Source organism: Cuculus canorus, chromosome 10, assembly GCF_017976375.1.
Source record: "Cuculus canorus isolate bCucCan1 chromosome 10, bCucCan1.pri, whole genome shotgun sequence".
In the NCBI taxonomy this organism is placed as follows: Eukaryota; Metazoa; Chordata; class Aves; order Cuculiformes; family Cuculidae; genus Cuculus; species Cuculus canorus.
Window position 1 is genome coordinate 1,260,872 of NC_071410.1, and position 22,804 is coordinate 1,283,675.

Genomic DNA, 22,804 nt, shown 5'->3' on the forward strand with positions numbered 1-22,804 from the left:
ACTGCATCCCTGCACTCTGGCACCCCTGTCTCCCTGCACCCCTGCATCTCCACACCCTGGGGCTCCTACATCCCTGCACTCACGCATTCCCAGCACCCCTGTATCCCTGTGCCCCTGCATCTCCACACCGTGGCACCCCTACCTCCCCATATTCGTCTATTTCCAGCATCCCTACATCCCCGTACCCCTTCATCCCCTCACCCTGACACCCCTGCCCCTCACAGCCCACCCCCACTCTCCCCAGGCATTGAGTGGGGGCCCAGTTTCCCACGGGACACCAAGGCCGTGAAATCCCCCCATTTCAGCAGGACACGCTGTCTTGCTGCCCCCTTGGACCGTCTCTCCGTGCCCCACCGCAGGGTTTGCCGATGAGGCTCGAGGAGCCTGCGCCAGCAGCGCTGCTTTTCCAGCGGAGCTGGGAAGCTGGATCCCAGCGTGGAGCAGGGCTGGGCCAAAGGCAGAAGAGGAAAGTGGAGAAATTATGTTTTATCTTAGCAATCGCAGAAGGAATAAACTGACATCATGAGGAGTTGCACAGCAGTGTTTCTTTTGTGGGGCTGGCAGTTTGTGACAGCGAACATCACTGAAAACATCTTAATTAGTGTTTATTTGGATGGGGTAGGTTTGGGGTGACGTGTCCCTGGGTCTGGAGCAGGGAAGGGGGCAGGGTGGCAGGGGAAAAAAGCAGATTTTATTTGACTTGCTGCCCAGAACCACAAAAATGTTTTAAAAGGCTCCCTCCCTCGCCCTAACAAGCTCCTTGGGAGCAGAGAAGAGCTCATGGAAAGAGGAGAGATAGAAAGATAGAAACTCAGAGGAAAGGAGTGAGGGGTAAAGACACGGAGACACGGGAAGGAGACAGACAAACACACACGGAGCAATTTGCATGTTTTATGAGTCTTTGATTTCAGCGTATTTACAAGCTCCGTGCTAACACCCCGGTGGGAAGTTCTGGAGATGACTGTATTTACCCTCTACTTCGCTTTACATCTTTATCGAGCGATCTGTCTGTCTCGCCTCCAGCCAGCGGGTTAACGAGCTGCAGCCCCGGCAGGAACCAGACAGGTGCCGAGGAGCCCCTTCCCCACAGCAGCACCCGCTCCACGCCGGCGTCGCGCCTCTGCGAGGGACTGCGGGGCGGCTCCCCGCGTCCTGGCACCCACCCGCCCGCTGAGGGACACCCCTGCCATCCCCCGAGGCAGGGCGAGCTGCCGTGCCGTGGGGTGCTGGGGGCCACGCGGAGCTGCTACGGCCCCAAAGATGCTGCTGAGGTGCCATGGGGAGCTACCAGTGCCGTGGGGAGCTGCTGGGGTACCATACGGTGCTACTGAGGTGCCGTGGGGAGCAGCCAGCGTGCCATGAGACACAGCATCCACCCCACCAGCCACTGCACCATGCCCAGGAATAGAGGAAATTTCGCTGGGCTGCTGCTGGAAACGCAAAGACAATGTTAGGAAACAGCAGAGCTGTTGATGTCGTCTTTATTTTTCTCAAGAGATCTCATCTCTTTGTTGCTGTTGTTGTTTTTCCCCAGCTTCAAAGATTGGCCACAGTGTTTCTGGGGTCAGGCTGGGTGGATTCTGGTTCAGCAATGGGTTTTTTCAGCACGGGGGAAGGGGAGCCCAAGCCCAGGGCATTCGGTTCCTCAAACGGGGGAGACTGAAGATGTGGGAGCTCCTGTCCTGTGAACATCCCATTATTCTCCCATTTCTTTCCCGTTTCCTCTTCTTTGAGCCTTTTTCTCAACATATTTCCACTGGAATTGAGTTCTCTGTTTCAATCAATCATTCAAGGCCAGGTTGGATGGGGCTTGGAGCCCCTGATCCAGTGGGAGGTGTCCCTGCCCATGGCAGGGGGTGGGACTGGATGGGCTTGGAGGTCCCTTCCAACCCAACCCATTCCATGATTCTCTCAACACAAATGGGATGTCTGGCAGGACCAGCAGCTACAGCACAGCCAACAGCTTTGTGTTCATTTGATAGCTGAGATACTGCACCCAGCTCCTGAGGAACTTCTGGAAACCTTCATCTGGGAAACGTCTTTTCTACCAAGGCCTTTCTGCTGGGAGGGACAATTTTCAGCAGGAATTCCAAGCGGTGAATCTGCCGACTTGCAGGGCAGTCCCCATCACCCAGGCACAAGTGTTTGCTATGCGAAGGGCAATTGGCTTGCGCCGGACTTCACAGCTTCATCCTTCCAAAAATCACACAATGACCCCAATTAGCGCTCCGGAGAAGCAGATAATGAGCGCTTCTCCTAATGCCCTTTTCAGCGTGTTTGCTTAGCATGAATCTTATGATGTGCCTCCATCCAGCAAGGCACACCCGTAATTCATCCCTTATTCTGCAACCCTCTGAGCTGTGATCAAGGGAAGCTTTCCTGAAGGATTTTGCCTTCTTTGCGCTCTTGGATTTCCCCCAGACAATCGTGATTTGGGTTTTTTCTCAGGTTTAGACACCCACACGCACGCACAAGAGGAACGGAGCTGCCAAGAGTGGGGTGAGAGCAGTTCTGTGCCCAACAGCAGTCTCTCCCTGCCTGCCAGGGTGTTTCCTACCCCGACTCTGCCGTTCGGAGCTGGCTCCAGGTGGCTGTGAACCCCCCCAGAATCATTTCCATTCCATAATTGGGCAAGTGCTGCTCTTCCTATCAGATCTTCATCGCAAGCACTAACTCGTGTCTACAAGCCTTCCATGCATAATAAGGAATATTCAAGGAAAACTTTGTACTTTTTCTCATCTCCTTTCTGCCAGGAAACTCATTTTTTTTGGGATACCTGTGGGAAGCAAAGGCAGCTGGTGCGCAGGCAGCTCGCAAGCACGGGCAGTGCTCGCATGACTATTCATGGGCAACCGTTAGGGCATGGGCCTCAGCGTGGAGCAAATTTGGAGGAAAATTAGGAAGCCTGCAACCTGCAAGCCTCTGAAAGCAGCATGGGAGCTGCATGACAGCGCTTCATAGAATCATAGAATTGCGTGGTTTGACCTTTGAGATCATCAAGTCCAACTGTACCTGTCCACCACGAAACCATCCCTGAGCACCTTATCCACCCAGCTCATAAATCCCTCCACGGATGGGGACTCCACCACATCCCCGGGCAGACAGTTCCAGTGCCTGAGAAGCCTTTCAGTGAAGAAATTTTTCCTGATGTCTGATTTGAACCTGCCCTGGTGCAACTTGAGGCCATTCCCTCTTGTCCTATCACCTGTCACTTGGGAGAAGAGACCAACACCCACCTTGCTACAACCTCCTTTCAGGCAGTTGCAGACACTATAAGGTCTCCCCTCAGCCTCCTTTTCTCCAGGCTAAACCACCCCAGGTCCCTCAGCTGCTCCTCCTAAGGCTTGTGCTCTAAACCCTTCCCCAGCTCCGTTCCCTTCTCTGGACGAGCTCCAGCCCCTCAATGTCTTTCTTGGAGTGAGGGGCCCAAAACTGAACTCAGGATTCGAGGTGTGGCCTCACCAGCACCAAGCACAGGGGCACAATCCCTTCCCTGCTCCTGCTCGCCGCGCTGTCTCTGATACGGGCCAGGATGCTGACGGCTCCTGGCTGTAACTCTGCTCCTGCTAAGACTCATCACAGCACCACGGGAAGCTTCTCTGCTCCCTCCTTCAGCTCACTTACACCGCTTTTTCTTCCCCCATATGACATTATTTAAAACTTATTCCTTAATAACTCTACAACCAGAAGCAATCAAGGAGTTCAGTGAGCAGCATCGGTTCCAGCAGTGCCTCGAGAGTGTGTCCAGCCCGGATAAGCCCTGCCTGGGAGGCAGCGGGAGCCCGGGGGTGCCTGGCTGTGCCAACCAGGGGGCTCAAGGGGTCCCTGCTGCCCCCAGGATGATCCCTCCCAGGTGCCCCGAGCCTTTTGCTCCGAGGGCGGATGGCTGGTGCGGGCACAGCCCCGGCACCCTGCCCAAACACCCTTTGCCAGAAGCTGCTGCTCCTCCAGTAAACGATGTATAAAGCAAAATCAAGAGAGGCAGAGGAAAGATTCTCTTTCCCTGTGAAACAACAGATCCAAAGCAACAGCATCTGCGAGGTGGACGATAATTCCACTGCTGGGGAAGCAACGCTGTGTGAGATATGGTGGCCAAGGGGCTCAGAAGCACGAGTGACAGCTATTAACGGGGGTTTAGCCACAGAAACACACATTCAGCTTCATGTGTGGGGCAGTACGTGTAACAGCCAGCCTGCCCGAAAGGGCGAAGCAACACAGACAGCAGGGAGCAGGGCAGTGGGTGGGGGGCTGGAGGGGTCCCCTTCTTCATCCTCTTTCTGCTGAAGGGGAAGCCTTTGTAGTGCTGATACGGACACAACCAGATGCCCAAGTGCCCTTGCTGCTGCGTGGAAAGCCTCTCCAACCAAAACCACTTTACATTCTCTCGGGCAAAGGGTTTCTGCTTCAATCTCAGCTGTAATAAGCTCCAAGGCAGGAGAGTTAAACTCTTCCCACAGCATTTTAATGATGAAAACACCTACTGAGATGTGAACAGCAGCCGCGCCTCGATCTTCCTTCCACCTTGCCTCACGCAGGGATGCGGCGAACCGCCCCGCTGCAGCCACATGCAGCAACCCAGCATCGGGGCTGCCGCTGCGACAGCTGCCGGCCACGCAGAGCAGGCTCCGCAAACCCTGCATCATGGGCCTCTCAACACCAAAGAGCAGGACATCCCCAAAGAGGGCACTGCCACGTGCGGGCAGTGGGCACGGCCGGGAGGGGAGCAGGCGGCAGCACCCAGGAAGGGAGAGGAAATCTGCATAAATTAGCAGGAGGCAGTTTTCCAGTCATCTTCTAATCACCCACTGCACACGCCGCTCCACAAAGCTAATAACAAAGCGGGTGGTTTTAGTCCATAAGCATGCTTAAACAAAATAGAGATACCAGGCTTTGAATGTCAACACATCCCTAATTACCAGGGAGCAGGTACTTGATCCGGATAAGCCATTGCCAGCTTTCCAGTAACAGGGCTGTGTGCACCCTGGGCAGGACCAGCCCCACAGCGCAGTGCCAAGCGCCCGGGGCTGCATCCTGCCCTCCCTCTGTACCCACAGCCCTCCCTTGGTCTGGCTTCTCAGACACTGATGGACCAGGCTGTAATCCTTCTGCAGCCCGGTCTGCTGGCATTGCTTCTGCCTCCACCCGCCCAGCACCGAGACGACAGCTGCTGCAATAAAGCAACCTGTGCTGATGGACAAGTGCAATGAATTTTATTTCCCGCGTGGCTCCAGCCTCTGGGGACCCCATCCTTTGAGCTGGAGCTCTGCTCAATCCCCGTGAGGATTCATTACATCGCTCAGGTGCGCAATAAGGGCTGAGAGAGTTAATGTTGTTCAGCCTGGAGAAAAGAAGACTCCAAGGAGACCTCAGAGCAGCTTCCAGCACCGAAAGGGGCTCCAGAAAAGCTGGGGAGGAACTCTTCATCAAGGAGTGCAGGGAGAGGATGAGGGGGATGGTTTACAGCTGAGAGAGAGGAGATTGAGATGAGACCTGCTTAGGGAGAAATGTTTTGCTGTGAGGGTGGGGAGGCCCTGGCCCAGGTTGCCCAGAGCAGTGGTGGCTGCCCCATCCCTGGAGGGGTTCCAGGCCAGGTTGGATGGGGCTTGGAGCCCCTGATCCAGTGGGAGGTGTCCCTGCCCATGGCAGGGGTGGAACTGGGTGGATTTCAGGTTCGTTCTGACCCAAACCCTTCCATGACTCCATGAATATGCAGCTGCAACACGTGCTAGTGACTCAGTGTGCCTGGCACACAGTTATCTGTGCTGCTCTGCCTGTGGCTTGATGGGCTGTAAACAGGAGATGGGGAAGATGCCTGGTGTTAGCAGAACCACAGCAGTCCCCGGGAACTTCCCCTGCAGCTCCCTCAGCCTCAGCAGACCCCGCTCAGCTTGCCCCGCTGATGGGCAAAGTGACATTTCTCCAAAGCTCGCTCTGATGCTGTCTTCGAGTATTGCCTGCAGAAGAATTCAATAAAAACGAGAGTGATTTATTGAAATGTCCCAATTTTCACTGAAAACACACAGGATATTTCCTCCCTGAAATGTGCTTTGCACGGAGATTTCTTACTTTGAAAGCAAAGTAAGAAATATATGCTAACAAAAGACAATTTTGGAGGTAAGAAGACCCCAACGAGAAAGCCCAAATGTCTGTAGGAAAACCACTGCTGTACAGTTCAGAAAGTCCCTCTAACAACAAGCATCATGGAGACAAAGGCTGCCAAGCATTGGGTTAGAGCACTCTGCATTGATCTGGATCACTTCAGGCCCATGCCCCTTCCCCAGGGTCCCCAGCGCCCCGAGGTCACCCCTAACATTGGGTTGTCACACCCGGGACACCCAGGTGCCCTTGGTGCCATCCCCACATCCAGTTAACCACAGCCACTTGCTACCAGGGCAAAGGAGAAAAAAAGCTAAATCAACCTAAATATGGAGATTTGGCACAGTCTGACCCACGCTCAGCTCTTCTGCACATGCAAGCTGGAAACGAAGGACCACAAGCAGGTAAAGTCCTCCCTGGCAACACCAAACCTGGGTGGCAGCATCACCAGGCACTGCCATCGTCTGCCCCTCAACTTCCTCTGCATTTGCCCTATTTTTAGGGAAAAGCCAGGCTGTTGGAGCACTTTTGGGGCCACAGCCGGTAAGCATGGCCCGAGAGCCCCGTGGTGGGGAGATGCGGCTCCTGCGGAGGAGCCCAGACGGGTGAGGCTTGCGCCTGTCAAAACATTTCAGAATAATAGTCATAAAGCACAGCCAGATCAAAACAAGTTAAAACAGAGCCGCCAAGGTCCGGTCACCTCATAAACCACAGATAAAGCCAGCAAGGCCTCGCTAAAGCAGGTTTGATCTTCCTCCCTTCCTGTATCTCTTTCATAAACATTTTTGGGAGTGCAGGAGAAGAGCCTTATTGATGAAGTCCAACAACTAACATCCTATGGATGCTGGGAAAGCCCGGGCAACTATCCCACGCTCGGTCCTCCCTGTCCACGGCAGCACCAGCCTCAGCACAATCTGCCGGCTCTGCAGACCTCTGGCCATCCAGCCCTAGGGTCTCTTCTGTTTACTTTTAAGTCAATTCCCATCAAGCTCCTCACTCAAGAAGAGAGAAAAATTGAAAAGAAAGAGGCCCTTCGGCCTCCCTTTTCTTCCCAGCTGTCCAACCACGACCGGGTGTTGGCCAAAGGAGAGGGTACCGTTGACATCAGGGGAAGCATCTCCAGAGGTTGTGTTCAGCCCAAGGTGCTCTTCCAAATCCCTCTCTGCTTTCCTCTACCTTCTGCTGTTCCTGGAAGCTGTTGAGGAAGGATCATCCCTGGTCAGCCCAGCTCCTCTTTTCTGGGAGGAAAGTGGGGTGAGGGCTGAGTCCTAGGAGAGATGGAGTTGTCCTGGAGCAGATCTGCCCCCTGCGTGGTGGCCCCTGGCTGCCCTGCAGCAGCTCGCTGGGGCCGCGGCAAGTCTCCCCACACCCGGCTGTGCTGTAACACGAATGCAATTAGAATAATTGAGCTCAGCTCTTGGAAGACGTTTGAAGCAGAGAGGCTGCTGTGCAGTGGATGGGTGTTCTGAAAGCTTTCTACAAGGTCACTCAACTGAGGCTGGTGAGGAAAGAGCACTGCCCCGGGATAAATGAGAAGGCCTTGCAGATTGGTTGAAGACAACAGGCAAGGATTAGCGTGAACAGCCTGTTGGTACAGTTGGGAGGACCTTCAGCAACATCCCCTGGGAGTCTGGCCAGGGACCTCCACTGGTCTCCTCCCAGAAAAGATCTGGGAGAGGCGAGGCAGCACAGGGAGGTGGTGAGCTTGTACACAGCACTGAACCAGACAGGCAGCCAAATCTAATGCTGGCACTGAAGAACTGCAGAGAAATGTAATGATCGTGTGGAACACAGCAATAAAATGGCAGATGAACTTCACTGTTCATAATTGCAGAGTAATGAACATGAAAAGCAGCACCCACACCGTGCGTGCACAGCAACGGGCTCGGGATCAGCAATTACTGGTCTTTAAAGAGATCTTGGAGACGTTGCAGAGAGCTCTTTGAAGACATCCTTCCAACGATTAGCTAGAGTCAAAAAAAGGCAAGTGGAATATTAAGAACTCTTGGAGCCAGAAGAGAGAACAAAAGAGAAAAGGTCATTTTGCCTTCATCTGGAGCTGTGGAGCTCAGCTCCCACTGACCCACACCACAAACAGAAGAGATGGCACTGAAAAGCATCGCAACACTGATCAAAGGTTTGAGATAGCAGAGATTTAAAATGGACCTGGAGCCCACAGCCTGGAAAAGAGGATGAAGAAACAAATGATGGAAAGCTATAAAGGTTTACAAAAGAGTGACAAGGTGATCCTTAGACATCAGCCTTAATGCAAAGGAGTATAAATGCTTTCCCACGAAGCAGCTTCATGGAACTGTGGGACTCGTCACCAGAGGGGACTCCTCACTACCCTGACAGCTCTCTGGGGTCAGCTCAGCACCCCGAAAACAGGCAGCAAGAGCAAACAGGATCAGCTCCAGACAAATCCTGCCGGGGCTCGGGCTGCTCTGGCGCTTGCACCAAGTGCTGAACCTGGCCCACATTTCGCCCGTCTCCTGCAAGCAGCAGCCGTTCCCCAGCAGAGCCCTTTGATCTGCCATGGCTGTTTGGCCATTGCAATCAAACAACACGTCGAGATCCAAGAGACAAGAAAGGCATCTCCCACAAGCTCAGCACGGCTTTCCGTGAAAGACAGAGAGCTAATGGAGGAGGAAAAGAAAAGTGAAGAGGATCAAGCTGAGCATTGTGTTTGAGTCCTTTGCCCGGATCACAAAATCATGGGATAGTTTGGGTTGGAAGGGAGCTCAAAGCACACCCAGTTCCACCCCCTGCCATGGGCAGGGACACCTCCCGCTGGATCAGGGGCTCCAATGCCCCATCCAACCTGGCCTGGAACCCCTCCAGGGATGGGGCAGCCACCGCTGCTCTGGGCACCCTGGGAGAACACATTTGGGGAGGGTGTGTTCCACTCCAGTCCCTCCTCTAGATCCCCTCTTGCAATGCCACACTGCTTCCTAGGAATTTTCCGTATCTTCCTAGGAAATCCTCAGCCTAAAACCTTCCTATGTTTTTTCACAGGTCTTTCTGTGACTTGTGTCTAGAACATTTTCAGGAATATTCAAGGGCATCACAGGAATTCCCCGATCTGGAACATTTCAAGGAATGTGCTAGAGCTTCATTGGCATTCCTCTATCTAGAAATGCCCAAGGGATTTTCCAGTTTTCCTGGGAGTTTTCAGTCTTTTGGAAGCTTTCTGGTATTTCCTTATCTCCGGCCTATCTCAGAGCATCCCAATGCATTTCAAGAATCCCACAAGGGCCCTCAAGAAATTCCTCACTCGAGAATCTTTCTATTGAATTATCCAAATGCTTTTCAGAAATCTCCCTATCCAGGAAATACTCAGTCCCCGACTTCCCTAAGGCTTTTCCACCACTTTCTACAAATTCCTCCGATGAGTAACTTTCTAGCAATTTCCTGGTGATTTCTAATAATTTCCTGCTTTCCAGGACTTTTTCACCTGCACTGCAGGAGTGCCTCCAATTTTCCAAGGAAGCTTCCAGAAGCTTTTTAGGAATTTTCCCGGGAGTTTTGTGGGACTGGATGGGCTTTGAGGTCCCTTCCAACCCAAACCCCTCCATGATTCCGTGATTCTCTTCTCTCTGAGGTATCAGCCTCCCTGGTCAGCACGGAGAAAAAGAAGTCTCCCTTTCCTATCTCACCCCCTTGATGCATCACCATGTCTGGATGGAGAGTAACGGTGCAGCATCCCAGACTTGCTCTGTGGATGTGGGTGCAGCCCCACCAGCTGTACCAGCTCTGTGTGATGCCCACGTTGTTGGCACACGGAGGGTTTGAGCCCACAGCCTGACAGAGCTGGGAGGGAGCAGAAGAAGCATCTCTTCAGCCTCCAAGATGTGCCCTTGCAAACTGGATTCATCCCCTGAAGCAGCGCCGTGGGGCAGGTCGGTGCTCTCCTTGGACCTCCTGTGTCCTCCGAGGCCGTGCCGGAGCGAGCAGCACGGCCCGAGCTCCCCGCTAGATCTGAGGACCCCGATCTGTCACTGTCACGCCCAGAGCTGTACTCTGGGATGTGAGCCACGCTTCCGCTCCTTCCCTCATTCATCACCGCCAATTAGCGCGCGCACATGGTCTGCAGGCCTGGGGGTGCCGAGGCAACCAGCGCCGCCACAGGACACGCGTAGCCAGATGTGAGAAGGAAAAAGCAAAGTTGTGAGCGAGGCGAGATAAATCATGGTGCTCAGCACCGGGATTACTGCAGAACATCTCTTGGCCGGGCCGGCTGCTCTTGCTGCTCCTGATGCCGTTTGTGGGGCCACCGTGGTCGCCCCCACTGAGCTCCCTGGGGTGCTCAGGGCTCTTCATAAGCCTCTCTTCAGATCCAGGGAGCTGGAATCTGCGTTCCTGGTTCAACCAACTCTGCAGCCACCGAACCAAGCGTCCCCTTGCTCTGTGGATTTGCACTGGGGGCCACAGAGCGAGAGTCTCCCAAGGGCTCCTTGAAGAGCTGGGGGTCACCCAACGGTCCTGATGCCCACCCGTGTGTGGGGTGACCCACAGAGCGGAGGAGCAGCGTCTGCAGGAGCCTCAGTTTCCCGGCGGTGGGGCCCTGTGTGTGCCCGCTGTGCATGAGTGGGCTTTGGTGCAAATGGATGGGGCAGAAAGCACGCAGTGCCGCGTTCCGGGCACAGAGGAGAAGCGTTGTGGGCGTTGGGGCGCTGCTCCCCCAGCGCTGGTTTTGGGGAGCTCCCACAGGTGTGGGCAGGGTCCTGCCCCCGTCCCCCACCCGCCGCACCCTGCCCGGCCGCTGGTTTACACCGGGCAGAGTGGGTGCGCCTGTTCTGCAAACACTTTCTGCCATGCGATAGCCGCGGCTGTGTTTGCTCTGTTTGTCTCGCTGACATTATTTATTTCCTACCTGCCGAGGGGAGGCTGGGCTGTGGGCAGCACCGCGCTGGGCGCATCGCCTCGCCGCGGCCGTGTTGACTTTGGCAGAGGGAAGGAGAGCCCGAGCCAGCCTGTGCAGGGCAGGACGCACAGCGCTGCAGCCGTGTGCAAGGGTGAGGAAGAGGAGGCAACGGAGAAGCAGACAGAGCTGCAGCATCAAGGGGAGGGAGAGCTGGCTCTGAGTCTGCTGGGAGCAGCGCATGGTACAAGCAAGGGGCAAGACGGAGAAATTGATCCTGCAACTGCTTTTGCAGGAATTGGGGCGATGATCCCCCAGGGAGTGCAGGCAGGAGTGAGGGCTGGAGCAGCAGAAAGTATCTCTCCTCCCACCCACGAACTAATCCTGCTGCCAAGTGCTTCACAGGGATCACCAAAGGGCAGTGGGACCAGCAGTGGGTGTGTAGGGGTGCAAACGTGGTTTTCCTCTGAGCAAGCACTCGCCTTCATCCTCCTCCTCCTCTCCCAGCACTGGACCTGCAGTGCTCTCTGCGGAGAGACCTCCGGCTTTCTGCTGACAATCACCACCGGATCCCGCGGGAGGTGTCCCTGCCCATGGCAGGAGTGGGACTGGGTGGGCTCTGAGGCTCCTTCCAACCCAAACCATCCTATGATTCTAATAACCCCCTAACTGCAAAACAGCCCCAAGGACCCAAAAGAAGCACGGGGGCTCTGACCCCAGAGAAGGGCCACCCTCCTGCCCAGGGTGTTTTGCAGGAGCTGCCAGCTGAGGGAGGGCCATGGGCGAGGGGTTGGCCGGGTCAGGTACAGGGGTGCTGCACCCATGAGCCCAACCTGGAGGCGCCTGCTCCTGCAAGAGGCGGCTTAGAGAGGAACTGGAGGATTTGGATCCTGTTTCTTGCTTAATTCCCTTGACATCCTATCCCTGAGGAGGAAGAGAGGATTCCTCTGCCCCATCAGAGGGGACTTAAGAGCTAAGACTAAGCTTGGCTGAAGCCTCTGAGTGCTTCCCAGAGCCCTGATGGTGCAGATGATGCCTCAGGCTGTGGGTGCAGGATTAGGGGGGGCTGTGGGGTGATGCACGGCCTCGGTGAGTGGGGTCAGAGGGGACAGTTGTCAGTGGCCACCAAGCCCCACTGCTGCAAGGAAGCATCCATCCATTTAGTCGAACAAAGCTGAGATCACATTGCTGTTTAAGTTATGCTAAGGCCATTTTCTCCCCAAATCCTCCCTGGTTCCTCACAGATGTTAACTACAGTGTATTGTGCCTGGGCCTTGGGAATGGCAGGCCTTCTCTTCTCCACCGCCTTCTTCTCATCTCCTTAAACATGTATCACAGAGAAAACCTAAAGGATTTGGAGAGGCAGAGTCGTCTGCCTTCTTCAGCTCGCTTGGACTTCACCAGAGGGCCCTTTCCCAGGAACTGCCACCTGCAGAACCACGTGTGACCGGGTGGATGCAGCTCTGGTGTCCCCACCATAACCCCAGTGGCTCCAATGGGCTCTTCAGTCCTTGCTGCAGGGCTGGGAAAGCTGCAGCTGAAAGGCAGACTTAAGTTAAGCTGTTAGCAGAGCCCTGGGGCACTGAGCAGCCTCACCTGGGGCTCCTCACACCTGCCCATGGCTCTATTTAAGCTCAGCTGGAAACCCTTCACCCATTCCTTACTTTGGTATGGCTATGCCTATCTCCAGCCTTTCATCCTGCATGGATCTCAGCTGTGCTGAGCAGGTAACTTGGTTCTGGGGTGGGTGATGGGTGCCCGTCGTGGTTTGTACCCAGCCCTGGCTTGGTCCCTGTCTCCAGGGGCCTTTGGAGCTGTGGTGCCGAGCAGACTGTCCTGCCCATCCCATCCTGGGCTGAAGAGACCCTGTCAGCGGGGAGGAGGAGGTGGGATGCACACATCCCATAGTAAGGGTACTCCACAGGGAGGCTCGTGAGGGGGGCGGTGAGCACAGCTGGGGGTTTTGTGCTGACCTTTTCGCTCAAAACCACTTTAATGAAATTTCAGTTTCAAGAGAAAGACGGGAGCTCTCCCTCAGCCTCTCTACAAACAGCTCTCTCCCCGTGGGCTCAGCACGAGGGAAGCTCTGCCATGAATGGTGCACGAATGGTGCATGGCTCCCGCGACAAGGAGAGCGGAGCTGCCCACAGCATCTGCGCCCGGGATGCTGGAAGCAGGCATTGTACATGTGACAGGCGGCCGGTACGACCACGGTGGGAGATCGGGGGCTGTCATCACTTCTGTGGTGCCTGTCTCCCTGGCGGGTGGGATGCTGGGGGGATGCGAAGCCACATGTGGCATGAGCCGAGCAGAAACTGTTATTGCAGAGCCACTTCCCAGAGCAAACAAAAAGACCCGGGCAGCGCCCTTTGCCCGTAGCCGGTGACCTGTGGGCAGCACATCATCGTGGCCCCAGCTTTGCAGAGAGCTCTGGGCTGCTGATCCCTCCTCAGGCAATGATTTACAGTCCCAGCCCCAGCTCACCACCCTGCTGGGTGGAAGGCATGAATCAAAGCCTCAGAAATGCCCTTGGAGAAATCCATAGGGAGCCCCAGGATCCTTGGCCATGCAGGTGGTTGGATGCAGGGTGGCTGGGGTCGGGACCAAGAGGGTTTTGGGGTGAACATAAGGCAGGCAGGGCTGCACCCACACTCCCTGCAGCTCCCTCCCAAGGCATTGCCAAGATGCTAACTGTTCTCACCTTTGCTCTCCCCTTCCTCCCCACAACAGCGCTTGGGTTTCAGCAGGGTTTAGTTACATATTTTTTTTATCTGTTAATGTTTCTGGTGCTCTGTGCCCCAGCAGGGAAGGGCAAGTTGGAGGCAAATCCAGGAGATGAGCCTCAGAGGCAGTGGGAGTGAGGATCTCCCAGTGCCATCTGCCCTTCTCCCGGCACCCAGGTTTGCTGTGAGACCCCCTTGCCAGGCAGAAATTACTGACAGGTTGGAAATGAGCAGTTAAGCAGAGCCGAGTCCCTCTCCCCCAGGTTTTGCCGTATCCTGGCCAGGTTTGGGGAGGCTCTCCTGCCAGCCTGCCCACCCTGCTGCTGCGCCCATGCCCGTCCCCAGCCCGAGGGGGCACCTGGGGACAGTTTTATCCCTGCTCCCCCATCCAACAGGTCCTGGGGTCTGCTTGGAGGCAGATCTCTCTCCCTGTGGGCTCCCAGGGGTGCACCCCGCCTGCCCCCTCCTCGCATCCCCCTGCAGCTGCCCAACCCCTCATTGCTCATTAACCAACCCTTGCACCAAAGAATGAGTCGTAAATCACACCAGCAATCTGCCTGTGGACTTTAAACACCAGCCCTGGGTGGAGGTGCCCAGCATCCCGCGGTGGGAATGGGGAGAGTGCCGTGATCACCCCAACCCAGCCTCCTCCAGGCTTGCTTTCCTTGGACCTTTGCATCTTGCAGCCTCTGACTTAATCTTGGGGTAAACAGTTGCGGTAGATAAGGAGGGCAGGTGACCCGCCAAGCCCCTCTCCTCCGACCCACACGTCGCCTTTGTTTTCCCTGTGCCGAGCCCTGCAGGTGTTTGCTCTGAGATCAGCCCCGTCACCCTGAGATGCCAGAGCAGCCAAAGCCGCCACCGGCTGCGCAGGACCAGCACCCGGCCTGGTCATCCTTGTCACCCCTTTGGTGCTGCCAGGTGTCCCTTGCCGTGGGCTCAGTCATAGAGTCATGGAATGGTTTGGGTTGGAAGGGACCTCAAAGCCCATCCAGTTCCACCCCTGCCATAGCAGGGACACCTCCCACTGGATCAGGGCTCCAAGCCCCATCCAACCTGGCCTGGAACCCCTCCAGGGATGGGGCAGCCACCACTGCTCTGGGCACCCTGGGCCAGGGCCTCCCCACCCTCACAGAAGAAAACATTTCTCCCCAAGATCTCACCTCAATCTCCCTTCTTTTAGCTGGAAACCACCACTCCCCTCGTCCATCTGCCCCTCCCCAGCTCTCCTGGAGCCCCTTTCAGCGCTGGAAGCTGCTCTACAGTCTCCCCACAGCCTTCTCTTCTCCAGGCTGAACAACCCCAGCTGTCCCAGGCTGTCCTCATGCAGGAGGTGCTCCAGCCCTCGGATCACTTCATGGCCTCCTCTGGACCTGCTCCAGCAGCTCCGTGTCTTTCCTGTGCTGAGGCTTTACACCGAGCCAGCCCAGCTGCAGCATCTGAGTGTTTGTGGCTGGAGAGAACATGGGGCAAAACACGTTTGCTTCCATCCCGGGCAATGAAATCTCTTTCATCTCCTCCTTTACCTCACACTCGCCGCGGGCTCCATCAGCTCCTGGCCTTGCCGTAGCCTGGCCAATGTGGGGTAACTCGTTAAGCAATGATAACGCCATCGCACCGCTTCCGCCTTGGCGCTGGCAGGGCTTCCACGGGCACCCGTGACTCAGTCCCATAAAAGGGGTGAGGTAAAAGGGGGGTAGGACTGGCCATAAAACAGCCAACACCTCCCCCATGTGTAAGGAAGAGAGAGGAGAAAAAAAAAAAGTGGGTTTTAAGTCTTTCAAGGAAATTGAGTGAGGCAGAAAACAGAAATTTGTTCCTTGGAGTGAAATAGGGAAAACTAAAAACTCTTCCCAAAATTCTCATTTTCTGACTTTTTCTTCCTCCACCCAAACTGTTCAATGTTGGAACAGACAAAAAGGATATTTCAACATCATCCTCTGCTTAGTACGAGCTTGGGAGGACTGTGGGTGGCAGTCCCACAGAGGATGGACTTTGTTTAGCATCACTTTTTTTCCCCACCCATCCCTGTGCCCCCCCCTGCACCCCTTGCCCCTGGAGCCCTTAATCCTGCTTTGAACCTTCCCTGGAGATGCTCTTCTGGGCCACCTGCAAGACATTACCCAGCAGATGCTCTGTGGGAAGGGGAGCAGTGGGGTGGCTTCAGATGTGTTTACAAGAGCTGACCTATCTTTGATCACAACCTCTCCCTGCTCCTCCCTGCCCCGGCTCTCGGCCTCCCTGGGTCAGCGCACGAGGGCAGCGCTCAGCACTGCACCGCAGGGGCTGTCTACACCCCGAGACACTCAAATGTAGGGGCGTCCCACCCCTCCTTCCATCGCAGCCTTCCTTGGACACCCCCTGGAGACCTTCTCCTGCTGTGCCTGGACAGCCTGGGAGCTGTGGCTGCAGCTCTGCGTTTGGCTGGAGACATCAGCACCGTCAAACAAAGGTTTTTCCCAACTGTTACACCTAAGAAAATTGTTGGGACCCCTGAGAAGGCAGAGAAAGCGGGGGCTGCAGGATGCCCCCCCGTTCACACAGCTCAGGGGTGAGGTCTCTGCTGCTCTCCCCGTGGTGAGGGGCTGCTGGGGCAGCACTGGGTGATGGTGTTGGGCTCATGTCGAACACGTATGAACCTGCAAAGCTCCCCAGCTGCCCTGGAGAGGCCGGATCCTGACTTTATGCTCTACGTTGGGCAGTAGGAGGAGCGTGGCAGCATCCTAGCACAGCTGGGACAGGGTCAGCACTGAGCAAGGGGCTTTTTTTCCGGTGTCCTGGAGTCACAGGAGCTGCAAGACAGGAGGGGCCTCATCCTCCCCTGCTGCACCCACCCCGTTCAGGAACAAAGTCCAGTCCTGCAGATGTCTCACAGCCCTGCACTGAAATAAATCCAGTCCTGCGTGAGCCCTGTGTGGTTCCCAGCCCGGGGCACAGCCACCCTGAACACTTCCCTTCTCGCCGAGTGTGCGCGTCCTTGGGGGACAGTTTAATCGGCTTTGCAGTCATAGGAATCTCCCCAACATTGGGTCTGTCCTGCGGGTGGGGGCCCTTTCAGCAGCGGTGCAGGAAGGACGGCTGTGCTAAATCGTGCGTCCCCATCACACATGCTGCTCTGCTCATCGCCCTTCCCTCCCCAGCCCTGAGCATCCTCTCGGGTGCCCGGCCGCCTCCTCCCAGCCAGGGCTGAGCAAGTGCTTCCAGACACAGGTCAAGGCACCGGGGGCTTCCCTGCCCCCCGCCAGCAGCCACGAAGATGGGAAAACAAGACCCCAGCTCTGCTCCAGTGTCTGGTCATCGTCACTGAGCGAGCAGGTCAGCAAGGCAGGATCCTGCCCACAGCACCAGCACCCCGCCTGCTGCGGCGCTTGGGGGTCCCCATTCTGCACTGCCAAGTAGCAAGTGCTGCCAGGTGCCTGCAGCTGCACGCTCAGGCCCCCAGAGAGGCCACCGAAATAACGGATTATGGTGGGAAGTGGGCAGGTTTGCAGCTGGGGCGCAGAACCCCAGAGATGGGGTAAAGCTGCTCTCTCTGCTCTGCTCCCCCTTTCCCACTGCCTGCAGCCCTGCTGCGACTCGGGGATGGGAGCAGACACCAAAATGTCATGGGGTGCTCTGACCTGAGCTCGCCGGCCTCTGCCAGCTCTCGTGGGGCACAGCCTGCAGGGAGAAACCAGCCTGGAAATATGGGACTGCACGAGGGAGCATCCCGTTACGGGGAGGAGGGAACCCCTAGGACCCACCATGCTCCCTTGGGAACGGCAGCTTTTCGCAGGCTGCTACCGCTGCTGCAGGAATTGCCCCTCAGTGCTGCATGGGACCACTGGGCTCCTGCCCTTGCACCCCAGCAAGCTCCTCTGCCCCTCTCCTCCCTGGCACAACCCCCTTCCCCAGCATTCCTGGAGGAGACTGGTGCTGGACCCAAGCGAGGAGCACATGCCACCCAGCACCCAGGTTCCCTTTCTCCAAGCCGGCACTGTGCAACCCCCGGTGTGGTCACCCAGAAGCAATCACTGCTCAAACACCTATTCCAGCTTCATTTCCTCCACCAAAAATCCCTTTTCCAGAGGACCCTTGTGAAGCACATCAGGTCTTTGGGTTCATTTGTATGTTTGTAATGTATTTGTCCCATAATTAATCTTTCCGAGAAACCTCTGCAGATCCACTTCACGCTGGGGAGAGGACATTTAGGCTGTTGCTCCAAATTCCTCTGGATTAGCAATTAAGACGTCTTTTCTCACTCTGCATCCAATGGAGAGAACTTCTGCTAGACCCATTACTGCTTTCACACAGCCTTGCTCTTTGTAGAGGAGACATTTCCTCCGCAGGATTTTCTCCAATCTTTCACTGAGGTATTTTTTTAGGGACCACAAGCTTAATTAAAACATTATTCATTAGAAATTTAGCACCTGGTAACGCCTCAGAGACTTTGTAATCCCTCTCTGAAAAGTCAAGGGAGCAGAATACCAAATGGCTTCAACGTTGGCTTGGAGTTAGTCAAGAGGTGCAGCTAAAATTGCCATCTGGTGGCTCCACCCACTCCACACAGCGTGCCAGCACCCGACATCCCTGAGCGCTGCCGCCCGCCTTCCTCACAGCGCATCGCTGCTGCTGCATCGGCGGTGCTGGTGGGGCAGAGCTTCCCTCCACTGCTCCTTGAAGGAAGACCCCTGTCCCCCCTGCTCCCCCGGACCCCCAACCTCTCCTCGCCATCCTCAGGGACTCGGCTCCTTCCCCTGGGCCAGGGCTCCTCTCGCCCCTTTCCATCCAAATCCCACCCCAGCTGCAGAGCTGGGCAGCGAGGACATCGCATCCTGCCCCCTCCAACAAAAGAGGAGCAGGGGAAGGGAAAATAGTAGCAAAGAAGAGCTCAGGACAGTCAAAACGTGTTCTGCCTGTATTTTCATAAGCTTTTGTTTCAGTCATGACGAGCACTTATCCTTAAATATGTTTTCCTATCATTAACTTTAATTTCAGGATTTTTGAAGCAGAAAAGGACTCCACGTTCAGTAATTTGGAGAGGTTTTCCTTTTTATTTTTGCAGTGAAAAAGGAAAACAGTGCTGATCTATTCACGAGAAAGTTGATGAATCGGCATTTTTAGGAGAAAACTTTTTGCCTTGGCCGCTTCCCAGCCCAACCTATTTAGTCTAGCGGTGGAGCTGCTTTGCCCTCCTGCAGTCGTGGAGGAGGGTGGCCGTCCCGGGTGCTCTCTGAAGCACTGCCACGGATTCCGGGAGCCCTGGGCAGCACTCCCTGGCGTCACCGCTGCACCAACGGCCCCTCTGGTGCGGAGGAATCCTCTGTCTCCTCTGCAGTGTCCTTCCCTCCTTCTTCGTTTCTTTCACCGCCTGCGGGTTTCTCATGGAAGCACAAATTCCCTCGCAGCTCTTCTCGCTCTGATGTGCCAGAGGACTTTGTTCTCTACCCTTGCCTCAGTCTCTCTGTGTCCCGGCTAAGCCGTGTCTTCCACCTGACCTACCATATCTTCAGCTCCTTTCTCTTGCCCTCAGGCAAGCGGGGTTCCTCCATCCTGAAAGGAGCCTATTTTAGCTCCAGTGCCTGCAGGCTCCTGCCCTCTGCTTTGCCTTTCCCATCCCTTCCCTGCTGGCGCAGCTCCAGGGCTGTGCTCGCCACTCTTTGGCCGGACTTGGGCTTCCCGTGTCCTCCCCACTGGCACTCGAGGACTCTGCCCGTCTCAAAGCTTTGTGGCTCTTGGCATCCCTGCCCAAGCGCTGCTACCACAGAATCCCGCCTAGGGCATTTCCGCACACTAGGATGGTCGCGTCTCATCATGGATCAAGCGTGGGGCCATGCTTGGAGGAGGCTGGTGGGTGGGAAGGGGCTCCCGCAGAGGATCCTGCCCTTCAGCGCTGTGGGGCTGGGACTGGCAGCACCCCGACCCACCCAGGCAGCACCTCAGCATCCAGTGCTGCAGCAAAGGAAATGGAAAACAAGGTCACCCGTGAGCACTCTAAGTGTAGGGACATGGTGCTTTTCCTGCCTTGCCAGGGATTTGACCTGTAAGGACACGCGTGGTCTTAATGAGAGGGTGCTGGCAGCAAGAGCCTGGGGACACCTTTGCTCTCCCTCCACCCCCAGCAGGGTGATGCTCCGGCAAGCCGTCACCAGCTCCAGGAACGTGCCCCCAACTCTTTCCCACGTGGAGAGGGGCTGACACTGGACAACAGCTGAACACGCAGCCTCGATTCATCAGGAGAAGCAAAGAGACCCCCGGGGTCCTGAGCCTTTCAACAGCCAGATGCAAAATACCCACGCCTGTTACCCAGGTACTTACTCATTTCCAGTTGATTGAAACATAAATACAGGTCCTCAGCCTGATGAATCGCTCCTGCACACATTTACCTTTGAGGGGGAGTGCAAAAGAGAGGAAATGGTTTCCTATGTGCCTTCCACCCAGCCCTCTGCACCGAGAGAGCACAAAGCACATGGAAAACATCACAGCTCTGCGGATAAGATACCGATTCCCCTCCTAGACCTGCTGGTATGGTCTTAGGAAAGTCATTTATTTTTTTCCTTTCTGCCTCAGCTTTTCTTTTCACCATTTGTCCTTTCTACATGGATTTTAAACACTTGTGGCTGGGTTTAACCATTTGTTGCTGGTTGGAGCATCATTAAATAGCCCTCACTATTTTAATTCACCAAAGAGGCAACAAAAGATACTATAAAAAAACCCTGTTGGGAAGCAAACCCACCAGGACCCTGACTGAGCCCTGGCACTATCAGGACCTTTTCCCTCCCCGTGTCCCCGGTTCAGAAGGACGCGTTCCTGCCCCAGAAGCGGTGCCCCACGCCCCTGAGCTGGGTTAACAGCCAGCGACCCCGCGGAGGAGGCGACGAGTCTGGAGTGCATCGGGGCGATGAGAGGGACCCTGGCAGGAGAGGGCACAGCTGCCGCGATGCTCAGCGCTTTATAGGGCCTGGATTCCGAGATAACCCCGGGCAGATATACGGCAGGGCTGAAGGGACCTGCCCTCCCTCGTCCGGTGAATTAAAGCAGCCCGGGCAGCCCGAGCCCTGGGACATAAATTAGTGATGGAGAGCAGAGATAGGAGCTCCCTTGGCTTGGGGAGCAGAGCGCTCGGGGAGCTGCGGGTGCCCAACCCGGTCTGTGGCAGCACAGGGATGCTCACTCTGTCCCTCCATGAAGGCGTTAGGGCTGCTCTGTGCCTCCTCGAAGGCATTAAAAATGCCCTGTGCCTCCCCAAAATGATTAGTGATGCCCTGTGCCTCTCTGAAGGCATTAGTGATGCCCTTTTCCTCCCCAAAGGCATCAGGGGTGCTCTGTGCCTCCCCGAAGGCAGCGAATTCCTCCGTGGGGGTGGGCACTCGCTCTGCCCCCAGCCAGCCATGAGGGGATCGTTAATACCTGCTGACCCCGGGGTCACGGGTCAGGCACCAAACCGTCCCTCTGGGCTGGGGGAAGTGACCTTTGCAGTGACACACAGCTGCTCGAGGCACTGTGCCTGTGCTCGTGGGGGCTGCCCGGGCTGGGGCCCCGGGACCCCGCGGTGAGGGGCTCGGGTGGTCCCTGGGTGCCAGGCAGGCTCCGGGGAAGGGATGCAACCTGCGGGAACTGGGGAAAAGCAAACCGTGCCTGCCTTTTCTCAGAGGCCAGGCAGCGAGGAGGCAAATGTTTCCTATGCACGTACGCCCTCTTCCTTGTCCCCTCCTTGCCTGCACATTCCCTCCTTTGCTAAAACCTTCAAACTTCTAGCCGGGAATTTCCTACGGCAAGAAACTGGGGCAGGTGGGGGGAAGAATACAAAAACTAAAAAAAAAGTGGTTTCAGCCTCTGCGCAGAGGTGCTGTCGGCTGCCCTGGGTGTTGAGCACGGCTGTTCAGGTCGCCCCACAAGCAGTGCTCCCCTGAGGGTGTCGGGGCACCTCTGCACCAGGAGAAGCCCCGAGGTCTGGGCAGAGGCTCTGCAGCCTCACAGCTTCAGAGAAGGCAAGCGGGAAGCTCCCAACAAGCGGATCTGTGGCCCTCGCTCCCTCCCACTGATGGGATCCCCCTGCACCTCGCGTGTCACCCCGGCTGGCAGAGCCTTAATAACCCTGGCGCCAAGCTCGGGCCAGCGCGGCCGTCCTGCGCCGAGAGCGCGTGGGTCGCTAATGAGCCCTGACCCTCATTAGCCCCAGCTGCAGCGCGGGGCCACGCTCCCGGCTGCTCCCCCTGCACATGGGGGTGGGTGTTCAACCAGTGCCCCACAGGGACGGGATCCCCCTGAGCCCCATTCCCCACCTCCCCCTAATATATGAGATGTGAAAGGAAAGCGGATTCCATGAGTGCTTCGGCTTCTCCACTCCAATAACCACCTGGAACAGGAGAACCCACGTCTCTCCACCAGCATCCCCAAGCGCTGTCGTGCTGGGCGATAGTGAGGACCGCAGTTTCTTACCTGGCTGAAGTGATGAATTTCACCGTAATGAACCCAAAATGGAACAGGCTAAAGATTAGAACCAGCCCCTGCGCTCCCCGGCCAAGGCCACACTCTGCAGCCTTCACATTTGCTGGAGCGCATGAAGCCCAGATAAGAACAAGTTAAATTTATCTTCAAAGAACCCCCAAAAGCGACTCTCTCTTAACCCCCTGCTCCTCGCCTCCCTCCTCGCCTGTATAAATCTTCCCCTTATCTGAACTTCCAAGGAGCAGGGCTGGGCAGGGGGAAGGAGCGGGAACACAGCAGACTTTTTTAAGCCAAAAACCCCTCTGGTTCGTATTAAAGAGGCAGGATAAAAGAGCACGAAGGGTCCCGCTGCGAGCATAAATAATGCAGGATGGGCCCTTTGCAGAGATTTACACCGGGCAGTTTTCTTAGAGAGAGACAAAGCCCAAAACAACAACAAGGGAGGCACAAGGGAGGTTTGTTCCCCTCCACGGGGCTCTGGGGCTGCGCAAGGGCAGGAGGCACTGGGGAGAGGGGTCTGCAGGTGGGGTGGGGACCCTGCGGTGCTGGGATCGGCGCAGCACCCTGTGCTGACCCCGTGCCTGCGCGGCACAGAGAGCTTGGGCAGGGGGGAAGGGGGAAAGGGGAAGGGAATGAAAAGGGAAATAAAAAGGGGGAAGGGAAAGAGGAAGGAAAGGGGGAAGGGGTCGCAATG

At 56.1% G+C, this 22,804-nt stretch overlaps 1 protein-coding gene and 1 long non-coding RNA gene across 2 annotated transcripts in view; one reads left to right on the top strand and one right to left on the bottom strand.

Annotated features, from left to right (window-relative positions):
- ARR3 (arrestin 3) overlaps window positions 1-22,804 on the top strand; it is a 349,343-nt gene that overhangs the window by 123,293 nt on the left and 203,246 nt on the right. The window lies entirely within an intron of this gene.
- On the bottom strand, window positions 18,627-22,219 carry LOC128853215 (uncharacterized). Its single transcript, XR_008451542.1, has 3 exons — window positions 22,102-22,219; window positions 19,978-20,045; window positions 18,627-19,212 (listed from the first exon to the last, which is right to left on the bottom strand). It is a non-coding gene; the product is annotated as an uncharacterized LOC128853215 (long non-coding RNA).